The 21394-nt window shown below is 38.1% G+C and overlaps 1 protein-coding gene across 6 annotated transcripts in view; it reads right to left on the minus strand.

The window, feature by feature from the left end:
- The window catches only part of Rasgrp3 (RAS guanyl releasing protein 3), a 113533-nt gene that overhangs the window by 71886 nt on the left and 20253 nt on the right, over positions 1–21394 (minus strand). Inside the window, exon 1 of one of the 6 annotated variants that reach the window (XM_047523327.1) lies at positions 10028–10132. The exons of the other annotated variants lie outside the window; for them this stretch is intronic. The gene's annotated coding sequence lies outside the window, so the exon portion shown is untranslated. Of the gene's footprint in view, positions 1–10027; positions 10133–21394 lie in introns of those variants that run through there. 6 annotated transcript variants of the gene reach the window in all.

A 21394-nucleotide genomic window follows, 5' to 3' on the forward strand; every position in this document is an offset into this window, starting at 1 on the left:
ATGAAGTTCGCATTTCTGGGTGCCTTAGTTTCTTCAAATTCAAATTCAATTAATATCTAGTGAGATGAACATGGCTTGGCCAATCCAAAACTTGATAGTGCTTCAAAGGCTATTTTGTAGTAGGGTGTGGCTGCACTGTGTGGCACTTTTTGAAGATCAAGAGGTTCTTGGCTTCTCATTTTCTTAATAACCCAGTAAGAAGCAGCCATAAATTGTGTTAATTCTTCCATTTGAGAAAATAAATGTAGCAAAAATTTAATCTCTCCTGTGTAAAATAAAAATTCTTCATAAACAAAAATCAAACTCCTGTTAGCTATAGGTATGTTGGGTTGTTTAGGAATAAAGTGTACTGCTGTCTGCAATTTATTTTGAGAAGAAAAAAAGACCAATTGCTACAAGGAGGAATGGATAAATGTACAGAGGTGTTTAAAGAAAAATAAGCTAAACTGTTCATTGTAGAATTGAATTGGCAGTGGGTGGGTATTCACTGTCCAATTCTTCCAACTTTTTTGTTTGTTTGAACATTTTCACCATAAAATCGGAGGGAAATTCCTTTTGTTATTTTAAATTCACCTCTTTCAAGGCTCTAGTGGTTTGGGGTTTGGTGAAAAGTCACGTTCGTTAGCCTTTATGACATTTATAACTATTAATCATATGTAAACTGAGATCTCAGTTTTCAGTCTGTCCAAGAGGTTCCTCTATTCCCTTGAGCCCTTTAGATGCTATTCTCTGCGTGTTTTCCAAATTTCGTTAATGGCTTTCTTAAGGTAGAGCAATTGCAATTACTCCAAATGCTCTAACTCTCAAAGTTTTGTTTCAGGGTAATAGGAAGTTATTTTTGGATTTGTTTCTAATAGTCTCTGTACAATGCTAAATTGCTTTTCCAGGAATTTCTACCCTATTGCAGCTAATGGTGCATTCATAGGCTGATTACCCAAATTAGAACCTCAGAATCTTCCTCAATTCCCTCCTCTCTCACACCCTTATGTACAATTGATCTCAGGAACTGTCATTTTTATTTTTTAAATATTCTGAAATGTCTTTCATCTTCTTGAGTACCACTGCCTTGGTTCAGACCTCTCTCTGGAGTCTTCTGTTGGTCTTTGGTATTTTTTCTTCCTCTCTAACCTGTCTTCAAAGTTTTCTTTCCAGAATGTAAATATGTTCACATCATTCCTCTACTTGACAAACTACAATAATTAGAATTAATTAGCAATTATTTTAGATATATTGATGATAATGTGGAATTTTAAAAATAATTTATCTTCTAGAAATCTGTACTAAAATATTTACAGATGGAATACTGAAATACCTGAGATTTGCTTCAAAACTAATATGGAAAAAAAAGAACGCTGGTGGGATATAAATGAACCAAGATCAACCAGGAAATTGAAAACTGTTAAAGTTGAGTAACGAATACATGGGGATTTTCTCTATTTTGCATATATTTGAAATTTCCCATGATAAAAAGGTTGTCTTTTGTGTGTGTGTGTGTGTGTGTGTGTGTGTGTGTTACTGGGGATTGAACCCAGGGGGCTTAACCACTGAGCCACATCCGACTAAGTATCTTGCTAAGTTGCTTAAGACCTCACTTAAGTTGCTGAGACTGGCCTTGAACGTGCAACCCACCTAACTCAGCCTCCTAAATTGCTGGGATTACAGGCATGGACCACCATGCCCAAACCACCTTATCTTTGAGCCCTTTCTCTACTCCTTCTTCTAATATGTACCCTATGATTCAATTCCACCAAGTTCCATGTTATTCCTAGAATATTCCTAGAATAGACTATCTCAAAGTATCAATGTTTTTCCTTCTTGAACAATGACTACTTATCATTTTGTGCCCAGTTTGAATGTCACCAACTCTAGAGAATCTTCTCTGACTCATCCTGATATAGCTATCTCCTTTCCTTGGGTTACCATAGATTTTTTTTATAACATTCTTTCATAGAACATTTATTTGTATATTGTAAGATGATTGTTGTAATATTTTTTAAAATATCAATCTGCTTAATTGGGTAGTCTACATAATTTTTTCATGTTTGTGTAACATACAGTGCAAAAATGTGTTTAAAATACTAAATGAGCCATCTCGTATGAAACCATATTTTAGATTTTTAAATTACTTTTGTTATCTAAATGTAAATCCTGGCTTCTACATAGGGGGCCCACAAACTAGACTGTACTTATTGAGGATTTAAATGTTTTTTGATTCAGTAAGATTTCCCAATCTGGGAACTAATATAATTTTCCAAACATGCTAGTCTCTATTCCACAGATAAGTTGTAGAATTTTATGCATAACATATCTGTAATCCTTATAGCTGAATAAGACAATTTCCTAATTCTTATGTCCAAATACCACATCACCAGCCTCTATCAAAGTACTTGCCACTTCCAAAGAGAGGTTGAAAGCAGTAAATCTTCTAAAACATAAAAAATCAAGATAACATGAGATATGTTATACTGATCCTGCTTCAAGCTCTGCTTGACCCTTTTAGCTATCTGTAATCATGGTCCCCAAAACCATTTATGGGAGTGAATATGATTGCCCCTCTTGTTGCCAATATTACATCACTTCTTATAAAAATCAAATTTAATTTAAAGCAAACTATCATTGCTGGTTAATCAGTTAGGCCTACAGTCACAATCCTTTTTATACCTGTCATTGTCTACCATAGTGTGATGATTTTGAATGGCGCCAAAGGCTCAACTTTGCAGGACCACAAGGTGCAGAGCACCACAGTCCAGAGAACTCTTGAAAAATGAGAACAGGATGAATGTGTTCTGAGAAAGAGCTAAAAAGACACTCCAGAGTACATAGAGTCCAGAGTCTCAGGAATTTTCTTTGTCCTGCAGCCTCCTTCTTATGGAAAGGACACATGTACTGGGCATGACACAATATCGTTACATGACAAGACCAGCCTATTCCCAATTCTACAGAAAGGCTGTCCTTTTCATTGAAAGCATTAATTTTTTTAGCATAGACATAGTGAGAGACAGCCTGGTTAAACAGAAAATGCATATTTGTTTCCAGGAAGACTAGGACTAGAATCCTGTTCATTAGCTCACGACTTTTCAAGGTGCAATTTATTTGACCCCTTTGAAATTTTTCTCTCCCCTAAGAATGCCCACTATAATGTCCACATCTGTGTGAGAGCAAAATAAATGTTATTTCATTCCCTCCCCCAACAGCAAAATAGTTTAAATGCCTACTACAGAACAAAAACAGAAAGAGGGAGATTACTCTGAGTTGAGAGGGACCGGGGCCAGAAACCGGCTGCAGAGAAATCTCTAGCATCACCCTTCTGATTCGGCACTGTCCTTGCCATGAAAAAGTAATGATCCCTGAAACATCCTGTCAACTCATATGATTCTGAACAGCAAGCATTCCAAGCATAAATGAAATACTTTCTATTTTGAAAAAACAGAACTGAAAGCTGAGCAGATTCCAATGTTCAGTCGAATTGAACTCACAGTGTGGGTTTTCCAGAACCAAATATGGAGATAATACTCAGTTCTTCAATTTAAAGCTGCTCAAAATTCTCAAGTAGTTTATGAACTCCAGAAATCTATATTAACTTGAGACTTAAGAAGATCCATCCGAGAGTCACCGGGCAAGCTGTTACTGTGAGGGAAAGCGTCTGCCTCAGGGAACTTCAACACCAACAGCTCTTCCTACTCCTTGATTCCAGGTTTAAAGTGTTCTGCAAAAAACTGACCTTCGTGCGGAAATTACTCAGAAGGATTCCCTCATGGTGTCTGCCTAAAGTTAACGTATGTAGAAGACCCCAAGAAAATTTGATTTGACCCATTTTAAATTGTTGGGTGGAGGGAAATTTTTTACTTTCCCAAAACAAAACAAAGGAGTGAAAAGTCACTTTAAAAAAAAAAAATACCCCAAAACCTAGAGTCTGATTCCATCATAGATCACCTGAGCTCTCTACTCTAGACTATCTCTTCTTTTTGTCCAGTCCATTAGTTGCTTAGGTCTCTAAGTACTTAGTTGCCTGGGTCTCAGGCACTACAGACAGGGAAAACAGAAGCCCTTCAAATCACTTACACACTCAAATGCAGTTACTTGCCTGTGACTTTTGAAACAATTAAGCAACAGAGAAACAATGACTAAAATGAATTTCAGAGATTAGATATGAGTTTAATTTTCTCACATGTTACTTTCACCCCTTTACTAGTTCTCTGTCCGAGATTGTTCCAGGTATGTGTTCAAAGCTTAAACTCTGAATGTGTTCATAATACTAAAACAAATCAATGGCATAATGATCTATGCAAGGGTCTTAGAACATCTTGTGGGTAGGGACAGGTTCACCTAAACCAACACTAAATTAAGTGAAAAGATAGGATAGTATCTGATGAATATGATAAAATTATATTTTATTTATTTATATTTTATATATTTATTATTTGTCAGTATCTGACTAGTAATAAAATTACAATCTGATTAAATAGAAACTTAAAATATGTTGGAATAAATCATGTATATATTGAGTGAAATTCCTCACTTGCAATAGGGGTGTCAAGATTTACATTACTTCACATTCTACACACCATACCTTTTTTTTGAGGAGCGGGTACTGGGGATTGAACCCAGAGGTGCTTTACCATTTAACTACATCCCAGCCTACTTTATTTATTTTATTTTTAAAATTTTTGAGTCAGCGTCTTGCTAAGTTGCTGAGGTGCTGGCCTCAGACTTGAGATCCTCCTGCTTCAGCCTCCAGAGTCACTGAGATTACAGGGTGCACTACCACACAGGGCTCACATTATACCTTTTGCCTACCAGGAAGTGATAAGCCAAGTTACAACAGTTTTCATCACATAGGACAATTCCACAGCTTACATGTAAGTGCATGGTGTGGAAATAGTTGAAATTGGTCTTTCTCGGAATGATGGTACACCTGAAGAGAAGTGGGGAATCTGGAGTCAGTACGCTGCAGATTGAGCAGAGCTCTGTCAGTTACTTGTTCCAAGATCACAGACAAGTCACTGGCTCTCCTGTTTCCTCTCTGTCAACAATGGTAATGACGGTCTCCCTCTTTCAAGGGACTGTGGCAAAGTTCAAGAAAGTGCCTTATGCTGGTAAATGCCCATATAAACACACAGGAGTTTATCTTCTCAATACAGGAGATGGGATCAAAGACCCAAGCACCACATAAAAAAAAGCAAAACAAAGGTATTGTGTCCATCTGCAACTAAGAAAAGAAAAAGAAAAAAAAAAAAGACCAAAGCACGGAGACTCTGCCCACCATGGACTCTGGAAGTATAATGACCAATTGAAACAGTAAAAGCCCCAGAAGACTCCAAATTCCTTAAGGCAATAAGAACATGACTCCAACAGTGAACTCCAAGGACTGTAAATGAGCAATCTGTACAAAGGGAAAGGGGGCTCGGAGGGAGTTAACTCTTTGGAAATGAGTGCTCAGTGTGGCAAAAACGAAGAAACAAAAGCAAGTTCAACAGCACAGAATTTTCTTATTGTAAGAGGACCCAAGAAATTAAACATTTTATTTGGCTTCAGAGCAACTCTGGAGGATGAATTGTGGACTCTGTGGAAACTGAGTCCATTTCACACGTCTCCCTATAACACCCACTGGGTTATGCCAATTTCCATGGAAATAAGCAGTTCCCAGCAATGATCCAAGGTACAGTGGGCCCTTCTTATCCTTGGGCTCCACATCTGTGGACTCAACCAACTAGGAATCAAAACATTTTTAAGAATAATGCATCTGTACTGAACACTCAGGACTTTTTTCTTTATCATTATTCCTTAAAATAATACACTATGGCAGTTAGTTACTAGCATTCATGTGGCATAAGATGTTATATGTAATCTATAGATGATGTAAAGTACATGGGAAAGTTTCACACACATCTTACACCACTTTATGTAAAGGACTTGAGCATCCTTAGATTGTGATATTTCTGGGGTCCTGGAACTGACTCCCCCCCACCCCAAAGATACTAAGGGACAACTACAATTGCCACTGGAGTTAATTCCTGGTGGTTCTGGTTTGGTAGACCCCATTGATGACTACCATTGTGTTGGGCTTAATTTTAAAGGCATTAGAAGGATGAAATTCAAGATTGAAATTTTCCTTTCCTTATACATAACTTGATCTCCAAAATGTGTCATCTTGTCATAATGACCTTAAATAACCTTGATAATTTTCTCAAAGACACCCAAGCATGGCCTCTCGGCCAAGGCCTTCCCCAGCCCCGCTGCTGCTCACGCGCTGCTCAATGTTCTTTAGAATTTTGACATTTAACCACGTAGAAGAATGTGGGGAGCCAAATGGAAATTTCACAAAGGTTCGAGAAGCAGGTTTCTCTAATGGCTGTGTCTATCTGGTGACCCAGAGAAGCCACAGGTCCATGGGCAGCACTGGGATATGGAACAGGTGAGGGGAAAATTGTGACTCAGGGCACACTTCTCAGGGAGGGGCAGGCCACAGAGAAAAGCCATGTCTCCTCCCTCTTCACTCCCAGCCAGTCCCAGGCTCAGGGACCCAGGCCAGTGCACATGCGCGCGCGCGCACACACACACACACACACACACACACACACACAGCTGGGAGCACGGAGGACTGGGTTGTTTCTATTCACAAACAACTCATTTGGACAACCACCCTTCCAGGTTGAGCCACAGTGAACAGTTCATATCACAGTTTCATCAACACTAAGCCAGCTCTTTGGGGTGGGGCCTGGGTGGAGTGTCTGTCCTCCAAAGGAAAAGGAAAAACTGACAGGAAAAACGGAGGGACAGGCCAGAAGGGGCAGAGACAGCTGTTTGTTCCCGGTTAATAACGAAGGTTCTCAGTTGCTGGCCTCACCAATGCCAGGGCCATCATTGCAAACTGTTTTCAAAGGGAAAAACACACTGCCGGTCAGAGCTCCTGGGTAGCCTGAACTGTCCCCGGGCTTGGACTGTCGGGGGTGGAAACCTAGCCCTTCCTGCCATGAAGTTTGGAAGGGCCATAAAACACATTGTATATCTAATCTTATTGTGCTGGAAATACTCCTGTTTGCATTTTCATGGGGTTTTACATTTAAATGTATTGGATTCCCATGTGCATTCCACTTTGATTTTTTGACGTGTGTGGGTTCTGAAGTCACAGCTAGGTGTCACTCTTTCGTGTACCTAAAGGGGTCCCTGATTCTTACTTTCCCCATATAATAAAGCTGGAAGAATAAAATATAAAAGGTCCTCAACTTAAAATGGGGCTATAGGCCAATAAATCCATCAAAAGTTGAAAATATCATGATTTGAACAACACGGTATCCTGCAGGGTACTGGCTATTTACCTAGTGATCCTGTGGTTGACCTCTAGCTGGGATTCACTGCTGCTGCCCCGCATCTCAGGAGAAGAACCTACAACACATTGCTAACTCAGGAAGAGATCCAAATCAAAATTCAAAATGCGGTTTTCACTTTCACACCATTGTGAAGCTGAAAAATCATTAAGTTGAACCACCAAAAAAGTCAGGAACCATCTACACAGCACATAGAGGAGTTATTGTGAAGATTCTACGAAAATAAATACACTTGCAAACATCAGTTGGCGCAGCAAGTTGCACGATAAACGTGTCATAATCATCTGCATTGACATTATCCTACAACAGTTGCAGAACCTTGGGTCTCTCTCTTCTCACTCAGCACTGTGTCCCAGACATGGTTACTACAATGTTCTCATCTGCAAAACAGAGGTGTTAAACTAAACATTCTATAATTCCTATCCATAATTCTTTGTTTGGATGTACTGTGTCATGTAAGCTAGTTATTTTTGTTATTTTTGAATAATATTGGTGTTTTGAAAAGTCGGGTATCATTGGGCTTCTGAAAATCTGTGAGTTTTCAAAAATTTAGCAGTTGGATGATTCAAAGGACAATGACTCCCATTTAGATGTTCCACATCATAGGGTGTTTGTTGTTTGTTTTAGTGCTGAGGATCAAACCCAGGGCCTCACATACACTAGATAAGAGCTATACCCTCAGTCTTGTGAATTGTTATAAATTCTTTGGGATAATTAGGGAGTTTACACCTCAGTGGACACTGCATTCTATTGTGGGAGGCTCTATTTGAAAGAAATGATTTCACTGGAGAATTCTTTTCCACTATCAACATGTGAAATCATTCCAGAAACAAAACTCCGCCTAAAGAATGACCCAGCAGGGCAGCAGGCCCCCGCAGCTAGACAGGGAAGTCACAGGTCCCCCACAGTCAGAAAGGGAAGTCACAGGCCACGTGGACCCTGGCCGACCCAAGGACCTCACACAAATGGCATAAAGAGGAACAAAGGAGTTAGAACTTTTTTTTTTTTTTTAATCATTGGACAGTCTAGATTCTGTGGATTCTCCTGAATTTTAGGGAATAGAAGGGGAAGAACTTCTTAATGTCAGCCAGAACCATTTTTTTTCACCACAATAGGGTACCTGATGCTGCCTGCATCAAAGAGCTTTAGCCGATAAGGTAAATAATAATAAATATAAAATATAAATATATGTATATACAAAATATAATATATATAAAAATATAAATATAAAAAATTAAAATGATAAGCTGATAAGACAAACTGTGTGGAGGAAACTCTGCAGTAGGACCAATTTCCAATCCAATCTCCACGCTACAAGGGGTAGCCAGGATGAAGAGAGAGCCGAAGTTGCAAGCACACAGTACAACTTCAGTCCATTTGACAATCCACCAGTCAGTGGGGAGACTGCACACACTTCAGTGTCCTGGGCTCATCCAGGCAAAACACCATCTAGCAAGACTTCAAATGAAAACGACCATTCAATGCTCCCCCCTCCATGTTATCCAGGCAATCCAGAGATAACCAGCTTGGCTATCTCCCCGCAACCTCTGATTCAGAGGCCTGCCATTTCCAGAAGTTACATCATCTATCTGTTCCGGGTTTGGCCCTTTCTCTTTTCCCCTTTTTTCTTTTCTCTTAAGCATCTGTCTGGCGATTGGCAGAGGACAAACATCTCTGAACAGCAGCTGGGTTCCAGAATGGTGCCACTTTTCAGTTCTCTCAAAAGCAAGCTCCATTACAGCCGAATAAACCTGGGAAAGGAGGTCCTCTCAGGTCTTTGCATGCCAGGCCCCTCCTCCCCGAGGTGACAATCAGATTCAGGCAGCTCTTCTACAATCCACGTCAAAAAAAAGAAAGAAAGAAAGAAAGAGCCCGAGCATCATAAAAATATCAAAACACTAAAGTAAGGAAGTCCAAGGCAACTGAAAACTTGAGCTGTAAAGTTCAAGTTTTATGGAGGTGAATTAGCTTATTAGAGAAAAGAGCTATAAAATATAGCTTTAGTGAGTTGGAAAGAATGCATGGAATCTGAGTATGATTTCTAATCTAACTCTACGTATCATTTTGTCAATTCTCTATACTACAGACTCTTAAACATTGTTAAATAAATATTCTTCAGTATTGACTAGAAATGTCAAGTTACTCACCCAATAAATTCACAAGTTATTTTATTTATTTACCTTTTCCTTTTTTGACTAGGGTCTCACTATGTTGCCCAAGTTGGTCTCAACTCCTGAACTCCAGGGATCCTCCTGCCTCAGCGTCCCAAGTGCTGGGACTGTGGGCACACACCACCACACCTGGCTCACAAGTTATTTTGAACTGTGTCTTCCAGTATCAACTGTAAAATTGATTTAAATCAAATCTAGTCAGCCACTCACTTCTAGCCTGAATCTTGGCTATGAACCTAAATATTACAGACCATGAAAATCCTGGACACCTGGAAATCTGCTTTCACGGACAAGACAGGAATCAAGCAATACAGCCATTCATCCTCAAAGTTAGAAGATGATGTTGCTAAACTAGCAGGTTCTTAAAAAGTCAGCAAAAACGCAAATGGCTACTAGCAAGTACAAATAAAATGATCTCCTCCTATAGCATCAAAGGGAAATCAAAATCAAAATAAAATAAAAGTTATTGGTGGCTTGCAAAACACACACACACACACACACACACACACACATTCTCCAGTTACTTACTGGGTGGTTTCTCGCTGCCTTCCTCACATCAGCACCCTGCCTGTCCAGCTGCCAAGTGCCGAGCACGCCGCCAGCAGCTGTTTCCTTCAAGCCTGTGCTCTGTGTCTTAACCAGTCACATGCGCCTCCTGATAAATAGCGCGCGGTGCCAGGAGGTCAGAAACTGAAGATCATTATTCTCCTCCTTCGGAAACCTTCTCAGAACCCCTGGTTGGCTCGGCCCTCTCATTAGCATGCAGAGCAGAGCAGTGCATTCCACAATTTGTTTTCTTTTAGTGACAAACGCCCAACAGCTGATAAGCCACACGGGAGGGCAGGTCACTGCAAGTGGAAAGTTGATCGTGTTTGTGGGGGGTGGGGGGGGAGCCTGACAGTCGCATCTCGGCCAGGTTTTCACGGGACCCCACCACCGCAAAGAGAGGAAACGCAGCGGGTGGGAGCTGTCCTGGGTGTCAGTGCCCCTGAAACACGTGGATGTGCCGGGTTTCATTTTTCTCAGGACCCCTGGCTCTAGTTTGTTGGAAGAGCCACAGGACGAAGCGGACTGTCCTGAGGAAGGTGGACCCTAACTCATCATCTCAGAAGGCTGAGGTTTGCTTTTAGAGGCCAGGGCTGCTGTGTTCAGAGACACTGAGGGGGAAAAAGATGAAGGCGAAGGAAGTAGATCAAATGCAGCTTTATCCAAAGAGCCAGTGGAAGGCTTTCAGGTAGCTGGAGACCACACTTCCACACAGGGGTCTGCTGCATTGTGCCAACATTTTCAGGCACAGCAGAGCTGTTGTGAGGACCTGGGGGTGGAGGGTGTGGGTGGGTGGCATCGGGGACAAAGAATCACTGAGCTTACAAAGCCCTCCACAGAGGTGCTGCTGCCCCCTTTGGCAGTTTTCCATACTGCTCACAGGTGGCAAGCCATCCTGGGTGTTTTATTAGGTTCACACTTCTTGCCAGAGCTGATTTTCCAACCATTCCTTTTTCATTCTCCTCTCCAAGGAAAGCCCTTGGTGTATCCAACTGTGGATGGCGTCTCAATTTGAATATCCGATTTCTTGGTATAGTAAAAGTGACACTTCCCCAAATCAGTGTCTGATCTTGCTCTCCAGGGTAGGGATCTGAGGATCAGTTTATATGACAAAGTGAACATCCAGAAAAGGTGGTTCAAGTCCCACAGGGGATTTTTGAACCATAATTAGCTCGTTCAACTGTCTACTTTGAGTTTTAAAAAGTGAAATCTTACTCAATATAGGAGCACGTGTGGGCAGTAGTTCATACTGGGCTTTGTCTCATAGTTATTTACAGTTATAATTCAACTAGAAGTTTCCCTCCATACAGAGAATAGTGTTTTCTAGAATAATAGAAGAAGAAGAAAATAACCTCAGTCTTGCCATACTTTCAAGAGGACTAATTTGTTACCAATTTGTGAGAGTCTCAAGTGTAAATGGGAAAATTTTGCCAGTGTCAAAACAAATTACTTCCTAAACGTTTAAAGTTAGTAATAGAAATAAACTTTAGATATCAAAACATGAGGCCCTAAAATACATGTCAAATTCATAGACATTTTTGCTCATGTGTTGATGTGACCATCTTCAATCAGAAACAGAAAAGGAAGACTATTGATCATTTGGAAATGCTGTTTTGATTTATTTATGTTTTGTATTTATAGTAACAGTCACCTGATGATATCTATCAATCTTTTATTTGCAACTGACTGGGTTACTTTTCCTGTCAATCCATGGCATCCCACAAAGTTAAAGAAAAAGTGTCTTTTGGAAATTCCTCAATGACCAACAGAGGAAACAGTATACAGATTAAATAAGTGGATTTCAAATTCTATCAACTAGGGAGGATGGATCCTGAATGCACTTAACGTAGCAAACTGTTGACGAAGAGACCAGAACTTGGGCTCTTCTAGTTGGGGTCCAGGAATGTGACTGAAGGTTCTACAGTGACACCTTTCCAGTCAGGCAAAGAAAGGCAAGGCCAACTTTCTGGGGAAGCCACCCACATGTACCTGTCATTTCCCTCCACTCAAGAAGTGGTGCCTCCACTCGCCTGGGCTTTGGGTCTCACCTGTGTCTCCCACCAGTTCTGGACCCTCCTTTTGCTTTTTTAACAAACCTCTTTCTTGCTCTGTTACTACCCTATCCCTCATTTCACAGCTAAGTTTCTGGAGAAATACTTGTCTTCCCCATCCCACATCCCAGTTAAGGCTCTCTCCAACTTACCAAAGACCAAGGGCAATGGACACTCTTTTATTTTTCTTGACCTTTTGGCTACATTTGGCCCAACTGATCAAGGACTGCTTGCCATGCTCTCCAGTAACTTCTTTCAAATTTTACTTCTCCCTCCTTGGGCCTCCTCTGTGGACTCCTCTTCTTTCACTAAATGTGAAAGCCCCCTCTTCTCTTTCTGTTCTCTAACATCTTTCCTATGTTCTAATTGGTGACTAAATGACAATAGTGGTTTCCTAATTACTCGTCTTCACTCAAAAAACCCTGAATCTTACCTTCAATTCATCTCTTACATTTTAGAACTGAATACCTCTCTCTCGGGGCCTTGGTGGTTTCTTAGGCAGGTTCTCAGAACCTAGGAGAAACTGGACTCTAAGGCTTTGCTGCCCACCTCTTCTGAGCATTCTGCCCTTGCTTCACTTCTTACTCTGTTATAATTAGGTCTTCACGTGTCTATGTTCCATCTAACCTTTGTCAACCTCATGGAAATCTTATAACTTATTTAATTTATACCAAGCAATGCCTATTACGATGCCTGACATAGGAGACAGGTGACTGAAACAAGGCTCAATGAATAACTATGATTCAAGAGAAGGACAGTCCATTTATTTTAAGAAAAGATGTAAGGAAAGTTTGAAAAACTCAGTCTATATTAGACCACCAAAAACTCTTGAGTATTTTCCCCCAAAAAGAAATTATTCTGGCCATGCTCTATGGCCACACTATAATGAAACTATAAATTAATGATAAATTGTATATTAAAGCCAAGCCAAAGTCTTAGAAAAACTTAATAGCTTTCTTCTTTAAAAAAAAAAAAAAACACTAATTAGAGAAGAAGTCAGAAAGGCAACTATAGAGTGCTTGTTAAGTTTTTAATAATGAGATTTGTGGGCCATAGCCAAAGCAATAATTAGAGGCAAACGAAGCTCAGAAGTTTAAAAAACAGATCAATAATCACAGAAAAATGTACAAGTTATTAAGAAATTGTTTCCAAGAAACAGCTCTAGTCAGGGTTGCTTACACAATCAAGTTCTCACCAAGCTTCGAGCCCCAGGTAACTCCCCGGCCATGTAAAATGTTCAGACAAATTGAAGAAACAAGAAGCTACATAATACACCTGACCTAAAAAAATGATAAAGCGTAATACAAGAAATCGTCGACTAACCTCATGTTTGAACAAAATTTATCCTAAAGACGTAGAAATATGTCAATATTACAGAATTCATTAACATAAATCATAAAACTTTTGGATTACCACAAGAGATGATCTTGAAAAATCATTTGATAGACTTAAATATCAATTTTTTAATTAATAAAATAGAAGAATTCCTGACACAATATTCTCTCTCAAAACACACATAAGCATTATATTGATAGTGACCAATGATATTAGCATTGAAATCAGACAAAACAAAAGGATACTCATTATCACCACCACCACTTGGCATGCTCTGGACAGCCACCCAATGCAACCAGGCAAGAAAAAGAAATAAAAGACTAAGAATGCAAGCACGGGAGACAAAATTACTTAACTTGAAGATGTTATAATAATTTACTTAATAGAATCAACTTTAAGAAGCTTTAAATAGAGAAATGAGAGAAATTAAAACACAAATTTTATGAAATTTTTATATAATGTTCAAGAACTATTAGAAATACAATGGAAAGAGGTCCTCATTCATAATAGCAACAGTTAAACAAAACTTCTACAAATGACAAAATGAATAACCTAAACAAAAAATTTATGAAACTTTAACACTTTACTGAGAAAATAATATACAGTTTTTCTGAATTGGAAGATTCAATGTTATAAAGATGTTACTTCTCCCCAAATTAATTTATTATATCCATATTATAAATTATATATATATAAAATGAATTGTGGCTAAACATCTCAAAAAGATTCATTCAAACAGTTCAAAAAAGAAATCCTGAATTTTATTTAAAAGAATAAAATACTGTGAACAATAAAGAAAAATTGTGAAAAAAGAATAACAAGGATTCAAGGTATTAAAAGGGTCAAAAATATTTTAAAAATGTGAAGTTTGGTATTGTTGTCAATAGGATGAGCCACAGAAAGCCTACAAATACACGTTAAAGTACTATGTTAAAATGTTCATTTGAAAAATATACTAGTTAAATCCAGTGAGAAGGAAATTGATTCTTTGGTAAGAGGTTGAATATTTAGCTAATAGGAAAAATAAGGATGCAATCATTACTTCATGCCACACATAGTAATGCCTGGTAGACTAAAGATTTAAATGTAAAAACAAAACCACATGGAAACATGTAGAAAAATCACATGATTGTTTTCACAATCTTAAAATTATTTTAGTCATGAGTAAATCATTTTATCATAAAAATATTTTAATCACAATCATAAAAGCAAAAAACCATGAAGCAATTAAAATAATAAAATATAAAATTTCAGTATATAAAATTAACCTCATCATAACCAAAATTAAATCAAAAGTGACAAAATGAAATTTAAAAGTAAAACACATATGGCAAAGGATAAATAGCCTTAATATGTAAATAGCATGTACAAGTAACAACTGAGCAAATGTTATTAATGAATAGTTTACAAAGAAAGACATATAAATAACCAATCTACACATGAAAAAATCAGATTCCCTAAATAAAAAGTACCACTTATTATCTATAAACTTGATGGAGATGAAAAAATGATTATTTCCAATGCTGGTGGGAGGTTTTGAAAATGGCACCCTCACACTCTGCTGGCAAAAATATAAATTGGTACAACATGTGAAGATAATTTTGTAATATATGGCAAAAGGTTTTTAAAATGAGGGTTTCCTTTAATTCATCAGTTCCTGTTCCCTGTTCTGGAAATACATTCCAAGAAAAAATATGGATTGCCTAAGTATCTGCATGTTTCTTAAAGCATTGTTTATACTAGTAAAAAATTATAAACAATCTATGTGCCATAAGTGGTTGAACAAATTTCAAAACATTCATAAGCTTAACACTATGCAATCATTGCAAAATAATGTTGTTGATGTATATTATTAGCAGAGAAAATATTCAACATAGATTAAGATTTTTTTAAGTTACAAAAGTTTATTCAGAGCAATTCATTTTTCCTAAGAAAATATATGTGAGCCTATGACAAACTCTAAAACATCATTTATCAAATTTTTTAAATAATGATTATTCGGAGTTCCTGGATTCATATATTTTCCCCTTCTTTATGTCTATCAACATTTATATAATAAATTTATATGATAAATATGTATTAGTTGTTCCCTTTCAAATGAGATCTTTTTAAAATAAGAAAAGGGAAATAATACCTACATGGACACTGAAGTATTTTAATCACCTACACAAAGAAGAAAAACCTGTGGCAAGAAAAGGGATCAAGAAAAAAGAACTAAGAGCTTAAAAAAAAAGCCTCCTCATTCATTAGCAAAGTGGGGCACTTCCTCCTAAGTCCGCTTCTCTAATTTACTAGCCTAGGCCCAGTGTTTGACAGCAAATTACTGCAAGTGGCTCAAATACCAGGTTCAAAGGTCGCAGGAAGAGAAGAAAAGGGTGATATTGCCCAAGCACCTTGATTCAGTTTCTCAGAAACATCCCCTTGACCTTTTGGACCTATCTGAGGCACCCCCTTAAGTAGAAACTACCAAATGGTACCCATCCCACACAAGTTTAACTGCATCCTCCTGTAGTTGCAGATCCATCTGCCTTGTGCCCAACTCCAGACTCCAAGTTGATGACACACCATCTGCTGGTCAGCTCCAGGCACTAACAGACACATCTTAATGCACCTTGGCATTTTCCCTTGCAGGGACTTAGTATGAAACATTACTTTCTTTCTCCTCCAGCTCAGTTAATTCTACCTTGTACAATCTCTCAGATACATACATTTTCTGATACCTTCTCTGTTTCCCTTTTTTAGTTCCAATATTTGTCTAAGTATCACAGGGAATTTGCCCTGTCACTCCTGCTCTTCCCTCTTTCTTCTCTTTGAACTATGCGGAATCAAAATAAATACTCAGTCACAGTCAGTTAATGATAAGAGTTGCGCTAATTAAGTGCCTGTAACAAATAAAAAAGAAACTTTTTTAAAAGAATCAGAGTGGCGTTTTTAATTGATAATGCTTTTGAATGTAGCAAATCAATGTCAATAAATGAAGAAATATAGTGCCTGTGTTCAGCGTACATTGCATTTAAAGAGTCACCAAAGTGTGCAGAAGATCTCTATTCTTGAAGCTAAAACATTTCTGAGAGAAATAAGGAACATGTAGAAAGTCATAAATAAGTGCTAATGACTATTTCATGTAATAGCGGCGATAGGACTTTATATGTAATATATGGTTAATATTAATAATGTAATAAGTAACATCTGTGCAAAATGCCCTTTAATTCCCATAGCAATGCTCTAAGGAGATGCTATTATTACCCCAAGATGACCTTTAGTGAGATTAACTAGCCTGCCCACAACTAATAAGCAACACACATAGAAAGTTGCTAACCCGTGTCTCTCTGTTTCCAAACCCTGAACATTTACCAACCCCCCAGCACAAGTGATTTAGTAACCATAAAAGTTTCCATGGACTTGCTCATTCTCTTCTGATTAATCCTGCTTACCCCCAAGCACAACAGCCAAATCAACTGGATTGCATTTTTAGGTCTAGTTATTGGCCTTTCAACAGTACCTTGCTAATATTAACCATTGCAAATGTGTGACATTTCAGCCAACGATATCAGGTAAGCAGTTATGGAGTGGTCCAGTTTTTGAAGGCCATTTGTAGCATTCTTTCTATGGATAAATGCATTCTATGTGCTCTGTGTTTCGAACAATCATTTACATATGAACCTTTGGAACACAATCCACACATGAATTGGAAATAAACTGTATAAAAATTACAAGAACAACGACAGTCTCCACCAGAGGAGGCCTCTGCAGAAGGCAACTTTGCACCCTGGCCTCTGTGCCTCCCTTTCTTCAGCATTCCTGGAGAAACTCCCAAATTTGCAGACTTTCCCTTTCAGTTCTCTTTTTCTTGTCTTTTAGTTCTCTTAGTTTTGGTACATTACATTCACTTTTTAAAAAACACATACACTTGGCAAAATTGCTCTTATTTAATTTAATTCATTTAAATGTACCTTTATGATAAATGGTAAATTTTTTTCCCCCTCTTAAAAATCCTCCTCCATCTAATCAGCTTCTTAAATGAGGCTGGGTTGAAACTGGACTCAATAAAATGTGAGACGGAAAATTTAGCATTTGTGCCACAAAGCAACTTGCCTGGCATAATTACTTACACTATCACTTTCCCCCCTAAGAGTTTTATTTCAAAACCCAGATTTGACAGCAATTCTCATTAATCTTTGAGGATCTTACTTACCCCCATGAACCACAGATTAGTGGTAAAATTAATCTGAATCTGTATATTTTAAAATGTCACTGATATTTCTGAAATTCTTTCAGTTCTTGAAAAGAATTGCTTATAGTAAACAAGCAAAAATCCAGAGGCCAACCGCAGTTTTCTAAGAATCATTTAGTACGTAGAGAGTAATATCAAGGTCGTTTTCAGATTTATGATTTCTGTTCTGTTTAAGCAGCAGCATAGTTGCTTTTCCAAAGCAGAAAATGCAAAGCTGGTTTGGGATAAATGAGGGAAAGTAGGTATTTAAATATATTTTTTCTCTAAATGTGTGGTACTAAAGGCAGGAGATGGGAGTGCATGTGCAGCTTCCTAAGAATCATAGACAGGCCTGAGGGTGTGACTCAGTGTTAGAGCCCTTGCCTAGCATGCACAAGGGCCTGGGTTCAATTCCCAGCTCTGCAAAAAAACAAACACACACACACCAAAAAAAAAAAAAAAAAAAAGAATCTTCTAGAAATTAGAAATTTCCTTGTTTTCAGAGGTGAACTCTAGGCTTGCTCTGCCTCACTGCTTCCCTCACCAGCCTCACTTAACTGACACAAGAGCCTTCTTCTGAATCCACTAAGCTGCTCTGACTTCACATCAGGGGCCCTTGACCTTGCCTGGAGGATAATGCTCAGTGTCCACTTAATGAACGAATGGAGTTTTACATTATAGCCATAATTATAAAATAGCCATATTAATTTGATAACAAATCCCTCTGCTCAAAATTGTGCATAATTCTTAACAATGTTAATGTTCCAGTTAATCACTTTTGCTCTTCACTTTAATTACCAGATTATCCAAACCCAGCTAGCTAGCTACAAGTCCCATTTTCCAGTCTGAGTGCCAAACCACTTGCTTAAGTTTTAATCCAACCATCACAGCCTCTAGGTTACAAATCTGTTCAGCCTGGGCTTTTGACCTCCTTTCCGTACCCTTTCCTAAAACACCCCTCCCTCGATCACACATTTCATTAAGTAGTGTCACAACTTACTGACACTGCATAAGCTTGAACTTTTGGCAGCAGTCTCAGCATTACTTATATCTTTGTGCTAGGAAAATCTTTGGACAAGATGCTGTTCTTTGCACTTCCTGGGAGAACATAAAGTCAACCATAAGTGGCATAGGAACCTGCTAAGGAATGAAGATCTAGTATTATTGCAACAGGATTTTCTTATTTGTAGATCATAGGGGGTAAGCCAAGAAAGCACATCTAGCAGCACATTAAAAAGTGGAAATGTTCAGTTTTGCTTAATGTTCTAATTCAAAAAGCAGCTCATCTTTGTGATTGCCACTCTTATTAGTGAAAAGTAGTAGATCTATTTATGCTGGAGTAAAACTTCTCAAATTGAGGGATCAGAACTGAGGACTGGGGTTCTTTCCTTATAGACCATAGGAAGTTAAAAAAAAATTCAGTGAGTGTCTCAGCTGATGGAAACAAATTCATGCTAGTGAGAATTCAATGCAGAGGAACATGGGCTATAGTTGAAAAATACCAATCTACGTCCTAAAGTTTTGAGAGGAATGTGAATGCACATAAATTCATTTTAGATCTGTCTTCCAGTGGCCAGAACGCAGACACATTATTGCCTTGAAGAATAGCCTTGTTTCACATCACAAGATAAACAGGAGTCCTGCTTGTTTGTGTGTGTGTGTGTGCACGTGTGTGTGTTATTTTATGAGATGCTTAAATTTAAAAAGCAATACATTGTAGCAAGTTGAATAATACAGATATATTTATACAGAAAAATTTAATAATTTGATAACTCACTTTCCCCACCTATTCTATCTCACTGAGATAAAACACATTTTTATCCTATATCAAAATGCATTATGGGCTAGAAAAATGTTTTATACATATTTTTTTCTACTTTTCCATTTTCTAAAGCCCCATTAGTCTTAATTTTTTTTTCTTTAAAAATACACCAGGGTCATGTATATTGGCTCCAAAATCAGCAATATAGATTTAATTAATTATTCTTAATAGCTGTATTCCAACCTACAGTATAGCTATTTTATAGTTTATTCGATGTTGATGAATATTTAAATGTTCCCAGGTTTTGCCTCCATCAACAGTGTCATACTAAATATCTTTGAAACATATATTTTCCGTTGCTGGTGCTTTTGTTTCCATAGTATACATTTCCCAAATTGGGATTACTGAAGTCACAAAATTATTCATTTGCTATTGACCAAGATCCTCTTCTTGACCAAATGCTAACTAGCCATGTTCCTCTGAGTTCTCTTCTCAACCCGGGCTATGAAGACTTGGAAAAAACCCTACGATAGTTTCTGGTAGTTCAAGGCCACATCCATAAGATGACTCTAATTCCCCTTAAAGTGTCTGCCTGAGAAAACTCCAGGTTGCCTAAACAATTTTCTGTTCCTTCCAGCCAACACCTGAGAGGGCCTCTGTCTTCTAGTCTCTGTGGGAGAAAGAATGCTAACTTTGATAAATGGTAAAGGCCAGCTAACAGACACAGCTGGCCTAATCTCACTTTCGCTGACCAACCCTTTATAGTCTCTCATTTTCCTCACTCTGCTGAGCTCCCATTTCTCCTCTCCCTACTCCCTCTTCTCCCTTAAAAATGCCTGGTTACTTGTGAACAAATCAAATTTGAGTTCTGTTCATGCTGCACGTTTTCCCCTATTGCAATAGTTGTTACTGATTAAAATCTGACCTTATCACTTTAACTAGGGCCGACTTGCCACCAGACTTTCTCATTTACTTTCCCAAACTGAACTAACAGCAATGCAAGAATCACAGGCTTTAAAAATATCTGAGAAATGTTCATTTTGAGGATCAAAATTAATGGAAGACTCACTAAAATTTCTTTTCAGAATTATCTCTCACCAGCTACGATCATCGAAACACAAGTTGGAGATGTTGGCTTATTCTTCTTAAAGAATAATGATTTTTTTTTTGAAGCATCTTAAACTCATTGGACAAAGTTAAAAGCTGGAGTCTATTTACCCTCTGCAATGTTAGCATTATTATCTATGCACGCCAAAATGTCTATGAATTCTAAATTTCATTCCAAGTCATAGAATCAATCGCTCATTGGTTTAAAAAAGTGTTTTCATGAGCAAATGTGAACTGATATGCTACTAAGAACAAAAATATTAAGATTGGACTGAAAACATGTTACTGCCTTTTCCTAGCAGGCAGTGGTGCTGGTGAGGAAAGAAGGCAGTGATTCTCTCACCAGTTTCTATCCTATTTGTTGAACTGCAGCCTTATAACAGAAGAGCCAGCTCCTTGCACGCCACCTGAGGCAGGAACAGGGCCCACAGTATAAACAGGGATGAGGAACACCACTGTCCAGTTCTACTCCTCCAGCCACAGAATTTTATCTAAAACCACCTCTTCTGAAAGGTTTCACCCTACAGTTTGACTTAGGAGTTTGGAGGAAGACGTTGGAACATATTTGCCTGTATTTTTAATAATATATTCCACATTACAGTTAACTGATACAGCTGCACTAGCCAACATACCCTAAGACACAGACAACCAAGTGTGGGGTTCCCGGCTTTAAGAAAAACTACCTTATATTCTATGTAAATTAAGGGAAATTTGTTCACATTACCAAAGCATTCTCTGTTTTATAAAGCCACTTGTTAAAGGATTAGAAGAAATGTGTGCACCCCTGGCGCATTAAAAGTGGCACTTGACCAACCAAAATTCAACTCATACTACTCAAGAGCACATTTATTAAGTAAAATAAACGTAAGTCCAATTTTGGA

This window comes from Sciurus carolinensis, chromosome 13, assembly GCF_902686445.1.
Source record: "Sciurus carolinensis chromosome 13, mSciCar1.2, whole genome shotgun sequence".
Taxonomy (NCBI): Eukaryota; Metazoa; Chordata; class Mammalia; order Rodentia; family Sciuridae; genus Sciurus; species Sciurus carolinensis.